The sequence below is a fragment of the Chenopodium album genome, chromosome 5 (assembly GCF_948465745.1).
Source record: "Chenopodium album chromosome 5, dcCheAlbu1.1, whole genome shotgun sequence".
Taxonomy (NCBI): Eukaryota; Viridiplantae; Streptophyta; class Magnoliopsida; order Caryophyllales; family Amaranthaceae; genus Chenopodium; species Chenopodium album.
This window is the reverse complement of record NC_137838.1, coordinates 34,671,241-34,689,507: the sequence shown is the minus strand read 5'-3', so window position 1 is coordinate 34,689,507 and position 18,267 is coordinate 34,671,241.

The following is an 18,267-nucleotide window of genomic DNA, read 5'->3' as shown; positions in this document are numbered from 1 at the left end:
CAGCTGCCACGCTGCTGCCTTACGGTAGTGGCTGCATAAAAGGAGCCAACTACCGTGGCTAGGTTCTTCGACGGCAGTGGCTGCCGTAAGACGGCCAACCACCGTGGCTAGTTACTTCGACGGCAGTGGCTACCGTAAGGCGGCTAACCACCGTGGCTAGCCTTGGATGGCTGCGCACGGTGGTCTACAGCATAGCATAAGTAGCTGCCACGCTGCTGCCTTACGGCAGTGGCTGCATAAAAGGAGCCAACCACCGTGGCTAGCTTCGGCTAGCCAACCACGGTGGCCGGCGGTTTTGGTAATATATATATTTATATACACATATATATATATGTATATATACACACACATATATATATATATATATATATGTATATATATATACACACACACACACACATATATATATATATATATGTGTCTTATTTGGGATAAAATCTTTTATAAGGTTTGATTGGCTATTAAGCCTTTTCAGCTCCTCTTATGCATTTAATGAGGTTTTCCCTATTTGGTCTATCCCTTTTAAGGATTATTTTTGGACCTAATCTTGTTAAAAGACATTTCCATTTAGACAACTCTTTTGTAATGGCCAATTAGGCTTATTAGATGCTTCTTTTTGCATTCATTTGACATTTGGTCTAGTCTAGAAGGTTTTGATTAACTTGGACTAGGCAAATGCCGAGATACATTTAACACTTGCCGAGGGGCTTTGCCTCGTGTCGTTGCCGAATTAGATATAGCACTTGCCGAGATTCTTTGTCTCGTTTATATGCCACGTGAGATGAATTTTCCTTTGTCTTTTCTAGGCGTCCAACGATTTTGTAGTCGTTTGGACTAACCTTTGAGAGGTCAATTGACATTGTCTTTTTAGCCCTTTAAATAACTTTAAGTTCTTATTAACGAGAAGTTTCATCCTATGCCCTTGTCACTTATGACTTAATTAGGCTCGGACTTAGTTGGGGTGAAAGATAAATGTTTTGGGTAAAATTACCCTGTCCACGTGGATCAATCAGAGAGGACCACGTGTCAAGCCTAGGCAGGTCCATTTGGGCCAATTGCCAGCTGTTTTGGGTGTTTTTGTCCCTTCGGAGAGTTACGTCACAAAGACTGGTCCGGCTCGAGCTGTACCTTCAAAAACACGGAGACTCCGATTGTAGGAGCTCTGCCTCGAACGGTCAAGTTAGTAACTTGAAAAGGAATAAAGAGTTTGTAAATTTAGGTGGGTATTCGCTTGGATTACAAGCTTAGGTGTTTGTCTAATGTGAGAGAAAGTAGGTGTAATAAGTGATTGATTGTGTCCCCAAAATGGGAGAATATCTCCCTATTTATAGGGTCGTTGGAGGGTGTGCCCCTTTCTAGGTCACTTGACCTAGATTTTAGTGGGCTGCGCCGTTTTACGGCGTTCTTAGCAATTGGGCCCTTGAAGGCCGCAATTTCAGGAGATATCTGAAGGGGACACGTGTCTGATGGCTATTGGTCCACTTGGACTAGCCTGGGTTTGACACGTGGCCTTCTATCATTGGTCCATATGTCTAGGGTATTTTAACCCTAAACATTTGCCCCTCACAGGGGACACGTGGCTGCCACGTGACACCTGTGACACGTGTCCATCTGTGAGAGATGAATAGTGAAAATGGCTAGTAACATCTGAAGTATGATGGGGATGCCCCCGTTTCACCCCTCTACAAATAGGGGTTTACCCCCCCTCCTTTCTCTCACTATTTTCTTTATTTTGACTTTCTAGAGAGAGAAAGAGAGATTCTTAGAGAGAGATAATCTGATCCCGTCTGCGTTAGATTCTCAAGATTTCTGTGTGCTCACTTTGACAACACCCGGTCACCCGTCTGTAGCAGTTTTTAGAGTTTTTCAGAGCTAAGGTAAGGTAACCGCATGTACTCCTTTTAGCTTTCCTTCATTTCAATTTGTATACATTGTTTTTTCCGTCTGTATACATAGTCTTTAAAAATAAAAATGAGCTCTCAATCCACACACTCGGCGCTGCCTAGGACATTTAGCCGGTCTCCTAAAACAGCTGAATCTAGAACAGGGGGTGCCTTTTTCAGACTGTCGGAATTGCTGTGCTCATCCCCGAATTCCTCCCTCTCTATGTCTATGCAGACGACTATTAAGCCTAGAAGTAAAAAAGACGGCTATTAATCCTAGAAGTAAAACAGACGGCTATTAAGCCTAGAAGCCGGCGCGCTATGGAAGTGCCCGCGGATGAGGTTGTTCTGGATGGGGAACAAGAGGAATTGGAGGAGAGAAGTGGTTCCGATGATGAGTCTCCCTCATCCTCCGGCAGCTCAAGCATGAGAAAGGTAGGCGGTGAAGAGGCCGCCTCTTCTCATGGATCCAGGGAAGAGACAGGCGACAATGATGCCGCCCAAAGATCGGGAGCCGAAGCATCTGTCTCTGATTAAGATAAATTTTGCGGCTGACTATTAGCAGCCGGTTAAAGCTTCAGCTAACCTTGACCCAAAGAAGATAAGAATGCTTTCGGGTGATATAGCCTTGCTGAAGAGCGGCTTCAAGGCCTTCAAAGAGAAACACCCCTTTGGAAAGGGGTAGGAAATTATTGTTCAGTCTGGGGATGCGTTCATGGCTTAGGAGGACAACATTGAGAATGCAGACAACTACTTTGTTTGCTATGAGGCGGTAATAGAAGCCGGCCTCCGGTTCTACCTCCATACAGGGATTAGGAAAATCCTCAAGGGGTACGATCTTGGCGTCTGAAAGCTCAATCCAAACTTGTGGGTGAATATACTAAGTTATATTGCCGCCTGCGAGCTCCAGAATATAACCCCCAACTTTTCTGCCTTCACTCATATGCATTATCTGAACAAGGCCCCTGGCGGTCATGGGGCGTGGTTTACTCTTACCACCTTGCTCCAATATCAAATGACCTTGGACAAGGTGTCTAAATGATCCGCGTGGAAGGAGAAGTTTTACTTAATCTCCTCCCCCACACTGAAACACAACCGGACACTGCGCCGGTACAATAAAGAACCGGCTCTCCTGGGCAGAAAATGTCATCTTCCGGCACTCTCTTTTAGAGCCCGGGAGAAAATAATGGACCCAGGTTTCTTAGAGACCACAACTGAGCCCTTGGGAGATGAGACTCATATAATTGTGCCAAAGAACTGGATCCCCCATCTGGACTTCTTTAAGGATGAAAGATTCCTGTCCGCTTGCGGGTTAAGCACCATGTTTCCCAAGGGTAGATCCACTTTGCATCCGGCAATTTTACCGTCTTTGTTTTTTTACTTTAACTTTTTATTGTTTTGACTAACTTTCCGTTTTCCCCTCGCAGCCGACGCCTTGAGAATGGTAAACCTGGAGAAAACCCTGTCCAAATCTGCTGCTAGCTGCGCAAAGAGAGCCTGCTCTCCAAAAGAGCAGCCGGTTAGGCCAAGAAAGGCGGGGTATGACCGCCTGACCTGTATTATTTTCTTTCAATTTCTTCTAAGTGATTTTGCCGGCTAGTAACTTTTGATCCTCTATTTGCAGGATGCCAGCAAACGCGTTCCACGCTGCATCTCCAAGCTTTTCAAAAGACAAGGGGATGAGCTGGAAAAAACTCCGGCTGCAAAGGCCGCAAGGAAGAATCCTTCCCAGTCAACTTCCTTTGCCAATCCGGATCGTCCTACGACCGGCGGCAAGTCATTATCCGTCATGAAGGTTCTGAGTGAAAGCTTAGAACGTTCGGGAAAGAAAGCGCCGGATGCCTCTACGACATCGAAGGGTGGCCAACCACCCAATGTTGCAGCCGGTGCGGCAACGACTAGGGAGGAGGATGCCTCAAAGCCCCATCCTCAAACCCAAGGTAAGAATAAGATTGAACTTCCTTGGCCGCTTGACTGTATGCGAGTCAAGACTAAGGTTGACCCTTCGGGGGGTTCAGTCAGCAGCCGGCAACGAATGAATGCCAACTACGCTGCATCCCTCTCACCAAGTACTTCTTATGGTGCAAATCTTACATCAGACGAGCTGGATCTTCCTAGGTTTGCAAAATGGATGGTTAGGACCCTTACCCGGTCTGAGAAGAACTCCGTACCGAATCTGCAGGTAGTGGATTTTGACCGGATAATGGGAAAACTAGTAAAGGTAAACTGTTTTCCAACTTAATTTTGATATATTTTCTTCCGTTTTTGTTAAGTATTTCATATTCCGGCTGCCCCTTTCTAGGTTATGCTGAGGGTGGATGGGCTCCGGGGCCCCTTCAGGCGGAAACAAGAAGAGGTAAATGACGCCAAATGGAGGGCCACTCAAAACCTCAACTCTTCTGAATATGCTAATTATATGTCTGAATTAAAGATTAAAGCAGTAGAGTTGCAACAGGAGGAGCTGATCCGGAACCTGACGGCTGCTAACGATGCTGCCAACAACCGGGCTAATGACCTTAAGCTAGAACTGAAGAATGCTCAATCTGATCTTAAGGCATTAGAAGACGCTCATTGTTGGGAGTTGGTGAGTTTGACTCATCGCAAAAACAACCCCGACCCAAGGAACCACTCGCAATCAATAAAATTATAAAGCATAACTGTAGACACCCAAATGTATCTCCCCAAAACCAAATCCAGTGATGAATACCTTTCATGCCATTTGATTATCGAATGATAGCAAAAGTGTGAAAAGTCTAGTGATGAGGATGTTTTTTATTAAAATATCTCTTCTTTGTGTTTTTGAAAATATTTATTTTCTTACCCTATTTTTGAAAAACGTCCATTCCAGTTTAGTTTGGTCCATTATATGTGTCCAATAATAGTGTAGTTGGATGGGGTTTGAAAAGACCTTTCCAACGATATTTTATAAGCCCAATTTCGATGAATAATGAGGAAGTTATGGCCAAAATACTAAACTAGGCCCAAACCGGATTTTACCTACGACACAATGATCATGTGGAGGGTCCAAAGGTCATCCTATTCCTAAACTAATTAGGATTGATTAGAAGCTTCTATAAGTTTCTAAAAGATCTTAATTATCCTTTTTGAAAAGATAAGATTAAAGAATTTGAGTTAAATAAATACTTTTCTTTTTTAAAACTTTCCTTTTTCTTAAATCCTAATTCTATTCGAATTTAAAGATATTCAAAGACAGTTAGATATTATTTTTCGTGCCTCATAATATTTATCCAAATTTTATATGGTTGGATAGATCTTGAAATTATCTTTCTAATGATATATTATAATATTAAATCCGAGCTATAACAAAAAAGATATGAATGGAATATGAAACTCTATCCAAAACTGACACCCTTCCACTATTTCGGCCATATCTTTTTATCTAAAAAAGATTTTAATCTGATTATAATTGGGTTGGAAAGTAAAATTCAAGAGCTTTCCAACAACATATTATATGCCTTTTGCACACAAAATTCCGCATTCACAAGATCTAGACACACCTAGCCAAATTCAAAGTTGCCTTCGCCCTAGACATGAAAGGTTTTAATTTCTGAGGGTTTGGTCCCAAATCTCTCTTTCAATTATTTAATTTAATTGTTTGTTTATTATTTTCCTTGAAGTTAGTAACGTGTGTATTTTGTTATTCAAAAGAGGTACGAGGCATCAAAGTAAGTACTTTAATTGTTTGCATTGATATTATGATATAGAAATCATGTTTAGGTTGTTATTATGATTCCTAGTATCATGTTAGGATGCTTGATGTTTTGAATGACAATAATGATTCCTAGTATTATGTTTAGGGAAAAGGTTATAATTTCAAATATGCTTATTATGATTTCTATGATGCTTCCTATTTTCTCCCTTATATTCATGTTAGTATCATGTTAGGGCTAAATATTTGATCTTTATTGTTAAGTGACATGCTAGGGTTTGTTATTAATCTTGTTAGTACCATGACTAGGATCTTGCTATTATTATGCTTTAACATGATTATTTTTATAATTTTTTTGATTATGATTAAAATTTTATGATCATTATTGTTTATGATTATTTTATTTCTTGATATATTTATATTTATATTTATTGTTATTGCTTGATCACGCCTTTTATGCATGTTTAAAGGGAATTGGTACTTGTAATCACGCTTAATAAGATAATTAATAATCTTGTTTAGGGTTAATTTGATTATAATTCAAGTGATCTCCAATAATAGTTTTGTTTGTGCATTAATATTCAACTAATATAGATAAACAGGTTTAGGGTAAACCTATTGATTGCATGTTAGTCAGAAAGCGCGCATGAATACGATCAGAATAAAGTAGAGGCCTATTATTAGGGTAGATTCAATCTCTTTTAGTGTGGATTTGTACCTTCATCCCCGAACTACCAGTCATCGTTCCAGACCTATTGGAGTTGACGATCTCCTGGATCGTTAAGGGGTGTAACCTTCACCTCGTGAACGGTTTACAAGTTCCTAAAACTTGTTGGCGACTCTTTTGCTCTAGCTTCCTTCCCTTTGGACGCCACCATGCTTAAGTGTATGATTACAGTGGGGTTCAAGTTTGGGGTAATGCTTGATATATTCCCTACAATAACAAATAATCACAAAAGGGTAAAATCAGAATTTACCTTTGAAGCGTGCATCGCCCTCAAAGACGGGCTCTTACTTAAAAGCTCGAACTCCGAAAATACGCGATCCTCCTACGGAAATCCATCCGCAAAAACTACTAGCGACTTTTAGGTCCGTTACCTCAAGGTTAGCGAGGTCCGACCAAAACCCAAGTATTATATGAGTTTAAGAGTTTTTGCTAATGCAATGCTCTATTGAACTCTTACTCAAGCACTCTTCCCAAAAACCCAAGATGGGTATTTATAGGCAAGAGGGAGAGTGGGAATTTCTATCCCATTAATGTGGGATCATGAAATTCCTCAATTTATTTTAAAGCTAAAATCAATTAAATAAGCAAGCAAGTAATAAATCAACAAGTGTCATCATTGTATGTAAAGAGAAGTGAGGACCACTTGGAGAGGAGGGGACCATACTTGCTCCCCACTCCTTCCTCTCCTTGTGCCACTTGTCCCTCACATTCAAGGACTCCCTCACATGCACTCCCATGGACCACGGCCCTAGATACCCAGCCCAGGCAAGCCCCGCACATGCGGGCTGCTTGCTGCCAGCCTCTTTGGCCAACACGCCCACACACGCTTGTGCGGGTTGCTGTTGCTAGCAAGCCTCGCACATGTGCGGACTACTAGCTGCAGCGTGCCAGCAAGCCACGCATTATGTGCGGGCTGCTGGCCGTAGCTTGCTAGCAAGCCTCGCACATGGTGCGGGCTACTAGCTTGCCTAACCCCTAGCACTCGGGGTTCCGATGCTAGGGGTATTTTGGTCATTGTTGATTTATTACTAATTTTGCCGTCTCGTCTTTTACTATTATTGGCTTGACTTCCGAATCTCGGTTTCGACGCTCTAAGCTCAAATTTCCGACGTCTAAATATTTAATACTCGGGTGATGAATTAATTTCTTCCGAATTAATTCGTTGAGTCGGTTCGTTTACTGCTAAGGGTGTGACCCGAAGGGTTCAGTCAAGATTAAGCTATAATATTAAATATGCATTAATATTACTAATCGGAAGCGACCTCCACCAAGACATTCCGATCACTTGACCTTACTGAATATATTAGCTTTCTAATAATTCTGAACCCACTATCAGGATAATACACTTGTTCGAAGGACACCATTCCTTTCAATCTCCCAATTGTCCTTCCGGACAAGTGAGCTTTCAGTGTATAGTCCCTTTCCTATGTCTCTTCATGAACTATAAGGTAAGATTATTCGTCATCCCTATTACGTCCAGAAGTGTTTCTCGAAATCCGAGTTTGACTGTTAATAAGCAGATGATTTCTAAAATCCATCTGAGCACGGCCATGCATTTTCACAGTCTTGCTCTTCGAGAGGCCTTGTAAACAACAAGACATGTTCCCTATTGTTAGAAGGGGGACATTCCCAGTCTTGTAATGTAGCTTCTCTTACTAAGAGGACCTAGCCACGTGATAGCCGTCGTTATAATCCCTAATTACGACAGACGTTTGACCGACATAAAAAACGGACTAGTACTCAAACAAGAGACCTCACAATACTCATGGTCAAGGAAAAGAGTTACGATAGCAATAATGAGAAATATACTTATGACGATTTTGAATCTCTTAAAGTATTCTCAAAGGTCGATCCAGTATGGTTCTAAACCAATACCTGTGCAAATGATTTACGTACTTACAGCACAAGAAACGGTGCTGTAAATAATACTACACACTAATCTCTATTGGTCATTAATTGTCCTCCACATAAATGACCTTGATTAGGGATAATTTTTTATTAAAATATTCAATGTTCACTTAATAGGTGTTTCTTTATCCAAGACATTGTCTTGATACCCTATTTTGAATATTCTTTAAATCAAATGGACTCGTTATTTAATTCTAAACCACAATTAAATAGAAACGAAGTGATTTAAATCGCATGAAAATTTAATTACTCCAAAACTGAATGGTTCATCATAGTGTTTTACATCAACATTGTCCAAAATTTAATTAAACACTAAAATAAGGAAATCAAAGCCAGTATGCTTTGCTTAGCACTCTTCAAACTAAACGCTCCTCCATTGAGACAAAATATGTACTGTAGGCGTCGTTCGAAGTGCGCCTACGTTAAGCAAGTGTGAATATGCTTGGAACTCATAGGAAGTGGGAATTGACATATACGATTAGGGACAAGGAAAGTAGGGAGCCTCCAACAAGTTTTTAAGGAACTTCTAAACTGTTCACGGATCATTTAAGGCAACCACGAATAAAGGAACAACGATAGGCAACAACGATTGACCCGTGAAGGTTACACCCCATTCATTACTAACTCCATATGGTTCGGAACCACGAAAGGAGGATCGGGGATGATGGTACGAAGTGAGTCATGGAGTCACACTCGCCCGTATTGGCCTCTACTCGATTCTTATAGTGAAAATTGATTCCTGCGATCTCAAAGGCATACAAACAAAATATTCAATTTGCTCCAAATTATTATTAAGCTAAATTGGTTGAATATTAATGCAACACATTATTCTAAAATATTGTGACCACTTGAATTAATAACAAGATTAAAAAGGAACCTAAACCGGTTGTCCAAATTATCTTATTAGGCATGATTTTCAGTTACATATTCCCTTCATAATAAAAATAATAGAATTAACATTAATATTGGAAGCAATTTAACAATAATAGCGTTAGTCAAATAAAATCATAACCCTAATCATGATACTAGCAATATTTAAATAAAATAAGAGTAATTAAATTAATTAATTACTCACATTCCGCACGTTCCTTTAAATTGCTACATCATGAATAAACTGTTAGTAACTTCAATAAAAAAATATAAAGTAAATGAAAATTAAATTAAATTAAATAAAAATTAGAGTTGATTTGGTCTAAACCCTTAGTTATTTGTACCTTTCACGCCTTGGTTTAAGGACGGAACCTCGGATTAAGTATAGACTCCTTGGAGCGCTTAGGGGAATTATTATGGAAGAATAAGGAGGCTAGAAATTAGGTTAAAGAGGGAGAAGAGAATGATTTTTGGTGTAAGGTGAGAGAGAATGATTATTGGTGCCCCGAACTGCAGAAAGGGGGGTCCTATATATTTATAGGGAAAATGAGCAGAGGGAACACCCGGAACCCTAAAAAGATAAAACCCTAAAAAATAACACCGTGTCACGGAAAAGAGCACCGTGAAACGGTGCCAGGCACCGTCACACGGGGGAAGATCCCGTGACACGGGGGAAAACTGAGTGATACGGGAAATAATTAGGTTACGGGAAGTGAAAACGCGTTTAGGGATTACGCGGAGAAAACACGGAGCAATCCCGTGGCACGGGATGTGCACCGTGACACGGGAAGAAATTTCGTGACACGGAATTGTCCACCGTGGCACAGTGCAGTATGCAGTGTCACGGTGTAAAAAGTACGCGGAAATTACACGGAATATCCCCGTGTCACGGAATGGACATCGTGACACGGGAAATTGCACCGTGATACGGTGAAAAATCCCGTGTAACAGTGGATTAAATGTGAAGAATTACCCAAAAAGGGCACCGTGTCACGAGAATAAGCCCCGTGACACGTCAGCATTTGCTGCGTCGCGGCGTTTTAGCTGCTGCGCGGTAATTTTAGTTTTTACCCGTTTTTAAAATAATCATAACTTTTGATCCGTAACTAGGAATAAGGCATATAATATATAATTGGAAATTTTATCAAGTTTAATTTCCAACCCAATTAAAATCAGGTCAAAATAATTTGTAGATTTTAAGATATGGTCGTTTTAGTGGAAGGGTGTCCGTTTTAGGCCGAGTTTAGTGTTTTGCTCATATCTTTTTCATTTAGCTCGGAATTAGGCTTATGATATATGGTTGGAAAGCTTATTTATAGGCCTATCCAAAAAAATAATAATTGGATCAAAATTGTATAGCCATAAAATCAGTTTCTCTCGGTTTTGCGATGTGGACACGAAAAGTGGAAAATAGGTTATGGTTTAGGGAAATGAGCTAGAAATTGGATTGGTTCATGAAATATATTGGATAGAACATGGATTTATGCACTCCAAAGATTAAATATTCAACCTGACTAATAATGGTGGTGAAAGGTGTTCATCAACGGGTTTGGTTTTGGGGAGACATTTTTAGGTGTCTATAGAAGCCCCCACTTTGACTGAGTTTGTAGAAATGTTTGTTTCAAAAACGATAGTCAAAGTAGTCGATAGGGACGGAGAATGATTTAAGACGTTCTGCAATCCTAAATCACTCTGTATACGCCGATACCTACAGAAAAATGTTAGTTCTATAGATAAGAGAATAAAGGGATAGAATGCTTATCTAACACTAGTTTATCGGTGGCAAATGAGCTTGGTAGCTTCCTATGCTTGAAGGAATCCACCGAATGACGTTCTGTTGAAATACTTTCCATGCATGAGGAAAGTTGACTAACGAGTTTGGTAGCTTTCTATGCTTGAAGAAATCTACCAGATGATACTTTCCATGCTTGAGGAAAGCCAACATATGAATTTGGCGGTTTTCTATGTTTGAAGAAATCCAACGGATAATACTTTCCATGCTTGAGGAAAGTCGACAGATGATTAGATTGCAAGTCTCTGTGTATCGAGAACCTTGCGCCGTGAAATGATGGTGGTTCGATTGTCCCCGAACGTGGGCTTTAGTTGGTTCGCTTGTCCCCAAACGTGGGTTGTAGATGGTCCGCTTGTCCCCAGACATGGGCTGTAAATGGTCCGCTTGTCCCCGGACGTGGGCTGTAGATGGTCCGCTTGTCCCCGGACGTGGGCTGGTTGTAAATGGTCCGCTTGTCCTCGGACGTGGGCTGTAAATGGTCCGCTTGTCCCCGGACGTGGGCTGTAGATGGTCCGCTTGTCCCCGGACGTGGGCTATAATTGTGACCTGCAAAATAAAATTTGCTAGGGGACTCGTATAGACTATGATTGACTTGACCAACTGACTTGACCAATTTTGACTTGACATGACATGACATGACATGAGTATTGTTTTGGGTGTTTTTGTCCCTCGGGAGAGTTACGTCACAAAGATAAGTCCGGCTCAGTTGTACCTGCAAAACAACGGAGACTCCGGGTGGTTGGAGCTCCGCCTCCGAAGATCAAGTTAGTAACTTGAAAGAGAATAAAGAGTGCGGAAATTTAGGTGGGGATCTGCTTGGATTCCAACTTCAGGTGATTCTCTGATGAGAGAGAAAGTAGGTGTAATAAATGATTCAATGTGTCCCCAAAATGGGGAAATATCTCCCTATTTATAGGGTCGTTGGAGAATGTGCCCCTATCTAGGTCACTTGACCTAGATTTTAGTGGGCTGCGCCGTTTTACGCCGCTTCTAGGGATTAAGGCCCTTGAAGGCCGCCATTTCAGAAGCCTATCTGAGGAGGCCACGTGTCAAGAGGATATTGGGCCACTTGAGCCATCCTGAGCTCACCACGTGGCCTCCTCTCATTGTCCACCTGTCTAGGGTATTTTTACCCTAAACATTTGCCCCTCACAGGGGTCACGTGCATGTCTCGTGATACTTGTGACACGTGTCCACCCATCAAGGGTGAACAGTAACAACGGATAGTAATTTGAAATTCAAACGGGAATGCCCCCGTTTCACCCTTCTATAAATAGAAGTTTACCCCCCTCCTTTCTCTCACTATTTCATTTTCTTTGACTTTCTAGAGAGAGAAAAAGGAGAATTTTAGAGAGAGATTCACTGCTTCCGTCTGCGTCAGAATTTTCAGGATTCCCACGTGCTAACGTTGCAACATCCAGTTCACCGTCTATAGCTGTTTTCAGATTTTTCAGAGCTAAAGTAAGGTAACCGCCTGTACCATCTTTAGCTTTTCTCTTTTTCAACTTGTATACATTCTTTCTCCGCCTGTATACATAGTTTAGAAGTAACAATGAGTTCTCAATCCACACACTCGGCATTGCCTAGGACACTCAGCTAGTCCCCCAGAACGGCTGAGTCTAGTACAGGGGGTGCCTTTTCTGGACTGTCAGAATTGCTGTGCTCATCTCCGAATTCCTCCCTCATTGTGTCTGTGCAGGACACAATGGCCAGAGTCAAACAGACGGCCAGAAAGTCTAGGAGCCGGCGCACTATGGTAGTGTCAGCCGATGAGATTGTTCCAGATGGGGAACATGAGGATTTGGAGGAGAGTGGTTCTGATAAAGAGGCTCCCTCTTCTTTCGGGAGCTCGGACGTACGGGATGAAGGCGGTGAAGAAGCCGCCTCCTCTAATGGATCCGGCGATGATGAGGCCGGTGAAAGGTCGAGGGCTGAAACTTCTGGCTCTAACCAGGATAACTTTGCGGCTGACTATTAGCAGCCGCCGAAAGTCGCTGACAACCCCAACCCTAAAAGAATTAGAATGCTTCCGGGTGACATTGCCCTGTTAAAGAGCGGTTTTAGGGCTTTCAAAGAGAAGCACCCCTTTTGAAAGGGGTGGGATATTTTGTCCCGCCTGCTGATGCAGTAATGGCATGGGACGATGATATTGATAATGCAGACCACTACTTTTTCTGCTACGAGGCGGTTATAGAAGCCGGCCTCCGGTTCCCCCTCCATACCGGGATTAGGAAAATCCTTAAGGGGTATGATATGAGAGTTTGTAGCTCACCCCCAACTCGTGGGTGAACATTTTAAGTTACATTGCCGCCTGCGAGCTCTAGAACTTAGCTCCCAGCTTCTTCGCCTTCGCTCATATGCATTACTCTAGTAAGGCACCAGGCGGTCATGGGGCATGGTACACTCTTTCTACCTTGCCCCAATACTTGATGAGTTTGGACAAGGTGTCCAAGTGGTCAGGGTGGAAAGATAAGTTTTATTTGATTTCTTCTCCAACTCTGAGACACAACCGGACACTGCGCCGGTACAACAAGGAATCGGTTCTTCTGGGCAGGAAATGCCCCCTCCCGGCACTCTCCACTAGGGCCCGGGAACAAATAATGGAGCCGGATTTCTTTGAAACCACTACTGATCCCATGGGGGATGGGACTCATATTATAGTTCCAAAAAACTGGATCCCCCACCCGGACTACTTCAAGGACGAATGCTTCTTGTCCGCCTGTGGGTTAAGTCCCATGTTTCCCAAGGGTAGATCCACTTGCATCCGGTGTAACACCCCAATAATTCTTTCTTTAAACCTGTGAGGACCCTGAACAATATTCAACAGAATTACTGACGTGCTACCACCACGTGTTCAAACGTTAAGGCTTTATCAGAAATTAGCAGCGGAAAAACTAACTCAGTTATAAAAAAGTTTCAAAACCAATAACCAAAACCAAACTAAATCTTACAACTTAGAACCATTAAGGCCCTTATTCAAAACCCAGCAAAAGTAGTAAATAAATAAAACCAGAGTTTAAATAAATTCAAACTTATGAAAAGAAATAAACTGCAAACAATAACCAACTCTCCACTCAAAATCCCACAACCCTGATGTGAATGCTGCATGTGTAAGAACCTGTGGTTAATCTGCTCCCCAATATTACAAGTGTAAAAATTGGATCGTCACAGGGTCATTGAAAGGCGAAGACCATGACCAAAGAAAGACACACACAAAAGCACGCAATCAGCAAAGCTGAGTACATACAAGCTGCGAAATAAATTAAGAAATACCTAACATACTACTAATAATCAAGCATAAGCATCATTAAATTATAGATTCAACACATGACTCAACCATCAAATTTATTAAGACTTCACTAGTTAATATTAACTAACTCATTTATTTATTTCATTGGATTTAGCAATAGACAAGGTTGTCCAACCCATGCTCCATTTGGAACATCAATAAAGAAAACCTCATGCCTCCTTTTGGAAACATCAATAAACATCCAACGACCACGGGCGCGACTCCGTGACCGTAGTTAGTATGAGATCTCATCTAACTCCTATTTTCAAAAAGTATTTGAAATAAGAGACTCGTAGATCAGACGGCCTCGAGAAAAGTGCACTGCTAATACCCCGTGTACCCTAACCCCTGATTGTCATTACTCCAGATGTGCACCAATCCAGAGTTTTATTGCTCATCCATCTTGCACTTTACGTGATTTACAGGTTTAGACTTGGTGATGACTCATATGTAAACAATACGATCAATCCAATATCAATTCAATCAAGTAAAACAACTTTCCAATTTCAATTCTTGATTTATTAGTGACAAACAACATTTATTATTTATTCCTTTAACTACCTCGGTGTATAAACACCTTGAGTGCATAAGGCACCCCAAAACCTTTACCTCGTCTTATAAGACTGAAATTCTTCCTTTACTCATCCTGTTTGCATAATCATGAATGATTAATTAATAAATCTTTACACCAATCACATACCTTTGCCTCTAAGCGCACCTTGCATAATTAGAACACAAATAATACTTGCAATATAAAATAGTGCACATCATTTGAAATTCACAATGTATAACCAAACAATTTAACCCAGTCAACCCTATACATGATACTAAGTTCTCGATCCGTCCTTAAACATGCACCTACAAGCAAGGTTTCGTAACTTGTACGTACCTTGAATAAACGAATTGGTAAGCCACTTTACTATCTAGAAATCATCTTCAATAAACTCCTCTCCTAAACCAAACAATTACGTCTCAATCAATACCCAATCAATCAAATTTACAGCAATACTAACTTACTTTAAAACCTTCAAAATCCAAATCAAACGTCACTTTAAAACCTTCCCTTTAGTTAAAATTAAAGGCTTATATATAGTTCTTTAAATTTTCTTCATAAAAACCTTAAAATACACTCTTATACATGAAATTACAGCAAGTTTAAAGTTTAATAAAAATCTTAAAATTATTTATATACCCCTAATAATCTCCCTTTTTAATGGGTGATTAAACCCTCTTTGTAAAACATCAAAGGTAATACTTAGAAATTATTTTCAGCTTTAAAACTTCAATAAAAACATATATTTATGCTTAATTAACTTTAAACATAATTAATTTTATTAATCAAACTCAAGGATAATATAATAAGTATAAAAAAACTTTGTTAAAATAAAAAACTGCCCGAAAATCATATTTAGAGGCTGAATTTGGCAACGAGAGGTGGTACTCACTACCAAAGGTAGTGAATATTTCTTAAAACGTTGTTTTCACATGAAAAACACTACTTTTTCCATCAAAATCAGATGAGTTCAGAACCTGATCGGGATTAAAACGGGATTAATATTAACGAACGGAAATCTTAAAATTAAAACACGAATTTAAGTGTTTAAAATAATCTGGAATTAAGTTAAACTAATTAGTAGTTATAATCAACAAAATTTCAAAACATCATTACTATAAAAGCCCTAAATCAATTGTTCATAAAAACCCTAAAATCATGATTTTCAATAATTAAAAACCCTAGGTTATAAAATTTACAAAATCTGAAAATTATGACATTTATAAAATTTGAAATTATAAAGTTTAATCATCAAAATACAATTTGATACTAATTAAATTAATTTCAAACAATAAAATCAAAACCCATAAATCAATAATTATAATTACACAAATTAATAAAACAAAGGAGAAAGAAAATAAGACTAACCTTTTTGTGTGGGAAATTTTTGGAGATTCATGGGGTATTTATAGGAGAGAATTGTAGGGTAAATAGGAAGATTGATCCTCATAAAAATAATAGGACGATTAAGTAAACAAATGGGTTAGGCTTGTGTGATTGGACATAAATTGTAGAATAAAGGTGCATAAAATAATTTGTTCAAATAATTTTCGACCCAAATTAATAATTTGAAACTTTTAAAATTAAATTATGAAAAATAACAAATAAATATTATAAATAAAATAAATTTTCAATTATAAAATATTTTAAAATACAGGGGATTACATCCGGAATGTTTGTAACTTTATTTTTTCATTACAAACTTTCCATAATTTCTTCTAACTTTTATTTTCATCGTGCAGCCGACGCCTTGAAGATGGTTGATCCAGCCAAAACCCCGGCTAAGTCAGCGGCGCTACTGCGCAAGGAAGCTGCTATTACAAAGAAAGTAGTCGTTGAAGCCAAAGAGTCCAAGAAAGGCGGGGTAAGACCGCTTGACTTAGTATTAATATTTTATTTTACACACACACACATACACACACACACACACACACACACACATATTTTGCAAAGGCAACTTGCCGGCTGGGTATATATAACTTCTTAATTTGCAGGTTTCTGCAAAACGCGTGCCTCGATCCTTCTCCAAGCTTTTCAAAAGGCAAGGAGAGGATTTGGAAAAGGCTCCGGCTGCCAATGCCGCCAGGAAGGACCCTCCCCAGTCAAGCTCTACTGCCAAAACCGATCGTCCCACGACCGGTGGCAAATCCCCTACTGCAATGAAGATTCTGAGCGAAGGCTTAGAGCGTTCGCAGCAGAATGCACCGGATGCCTCCACGCATCGAAAGGTGGCCCGCCACCTAATGTTGCATCCGATGCGATAACAACCGGGGAGGAGGAGGCTCCTATGCCCCATCCGGAAACCTAAGGTAAGGGAAAGATTAAAATACCTTGGCCACTTGACTTCATGAGAGTTAAGACTAAGGTAGACCCCTCCGGGGGTTCAGTCAACAGCCGGCAATGGATGAATGCCAACTATGCTGCTTCCTTCTCACAGAGTACTTCTACTTTTGGTGCAGATCTTACATGCGACAAGCCGGATCTTGTTGGTTTCGCAAAACAGATGGAGGACCCTCACCCGGTTAGAGAAGAATTCAATACCTGATCTGCAGGTAGTGGACTTCGACCGGATAATGGGCCAGCTGGCTGAGGTAAAGAATCCCCACCTTAACTCTGATATCTTTTCTTTATTTTAACTAAGTATGCCATAATCCGGCTGCTCTTTTCTCAGGTAATGCTGAGAGTGGACGGGCTCCAAGGCCCCTTCAGGCGGAAACAAGAAGAGGTAAATGACGCCAAATGGAGGGCCCTTGAAAACCTCAACTCTGCTGAATATGCTAATTATATGTGTGATTTAGAGATTAAAGCAGTAGAGTTAAAACAGGAGGAGCTGGTCCGGAGCTTGACGGCTACAAATGATGGAGCCACCAGCCGGGCTAATGACCTTGAGCAAAAACTAAAGGATGCCAAATCTGAACTCAAGGCCTTAGAAGATGCTGACAAGGAAAACGCCCAACTCCAGGCAGACGTCTCCCGTCTGGGGGTCGAGATTTCAATCTGCGAAACAAGTAGTCGGATGAGATCGTCTAGGAGCAAAAACAGCTGATGGAAGAGAACGAGCGGGACAACGAAGCCCGCCTGAAGATAGCCTGGGGGTTGCTCTACCCAGATGTAGGCTTTGAGTTCTACAAGCTTAGTTATGATTACGCCACAGCGGTGTATGATGCCCAAGTGACGTGTGAGGCTCCCCCGCCTCGCTTCCAAGATTGGGCTGTCGAGAGGGATATGAAGTCTCGGACAACGAGAAGCCGGCGGAGAAAGAGCAAAATGAAGGCCCAACTGGCCAAGACCAGCCGGAGCAGCAGCCTCCCCCTCAGCCTTGAGTCCGCCTCCCCAATTTCAGCGGCAGTATGCCAAGTTTCCTTCTTTTCCGGCTTGTAAGCCGAGTATGTTGTATCTTTACCAACTGTGAAGTTGGGTAAACAATTATTTCCTGCTTTTTCACTAGATGTGAGTCCGGTTAACAATTATTATGGCCTCAGTGCCATTCTTAATATGTATATGAAGTAATCCGGCTCAGTCGGTTGTTTATACATTTTTGTGTTTGAATTTTTTGAATTTTGCGTATATACTGC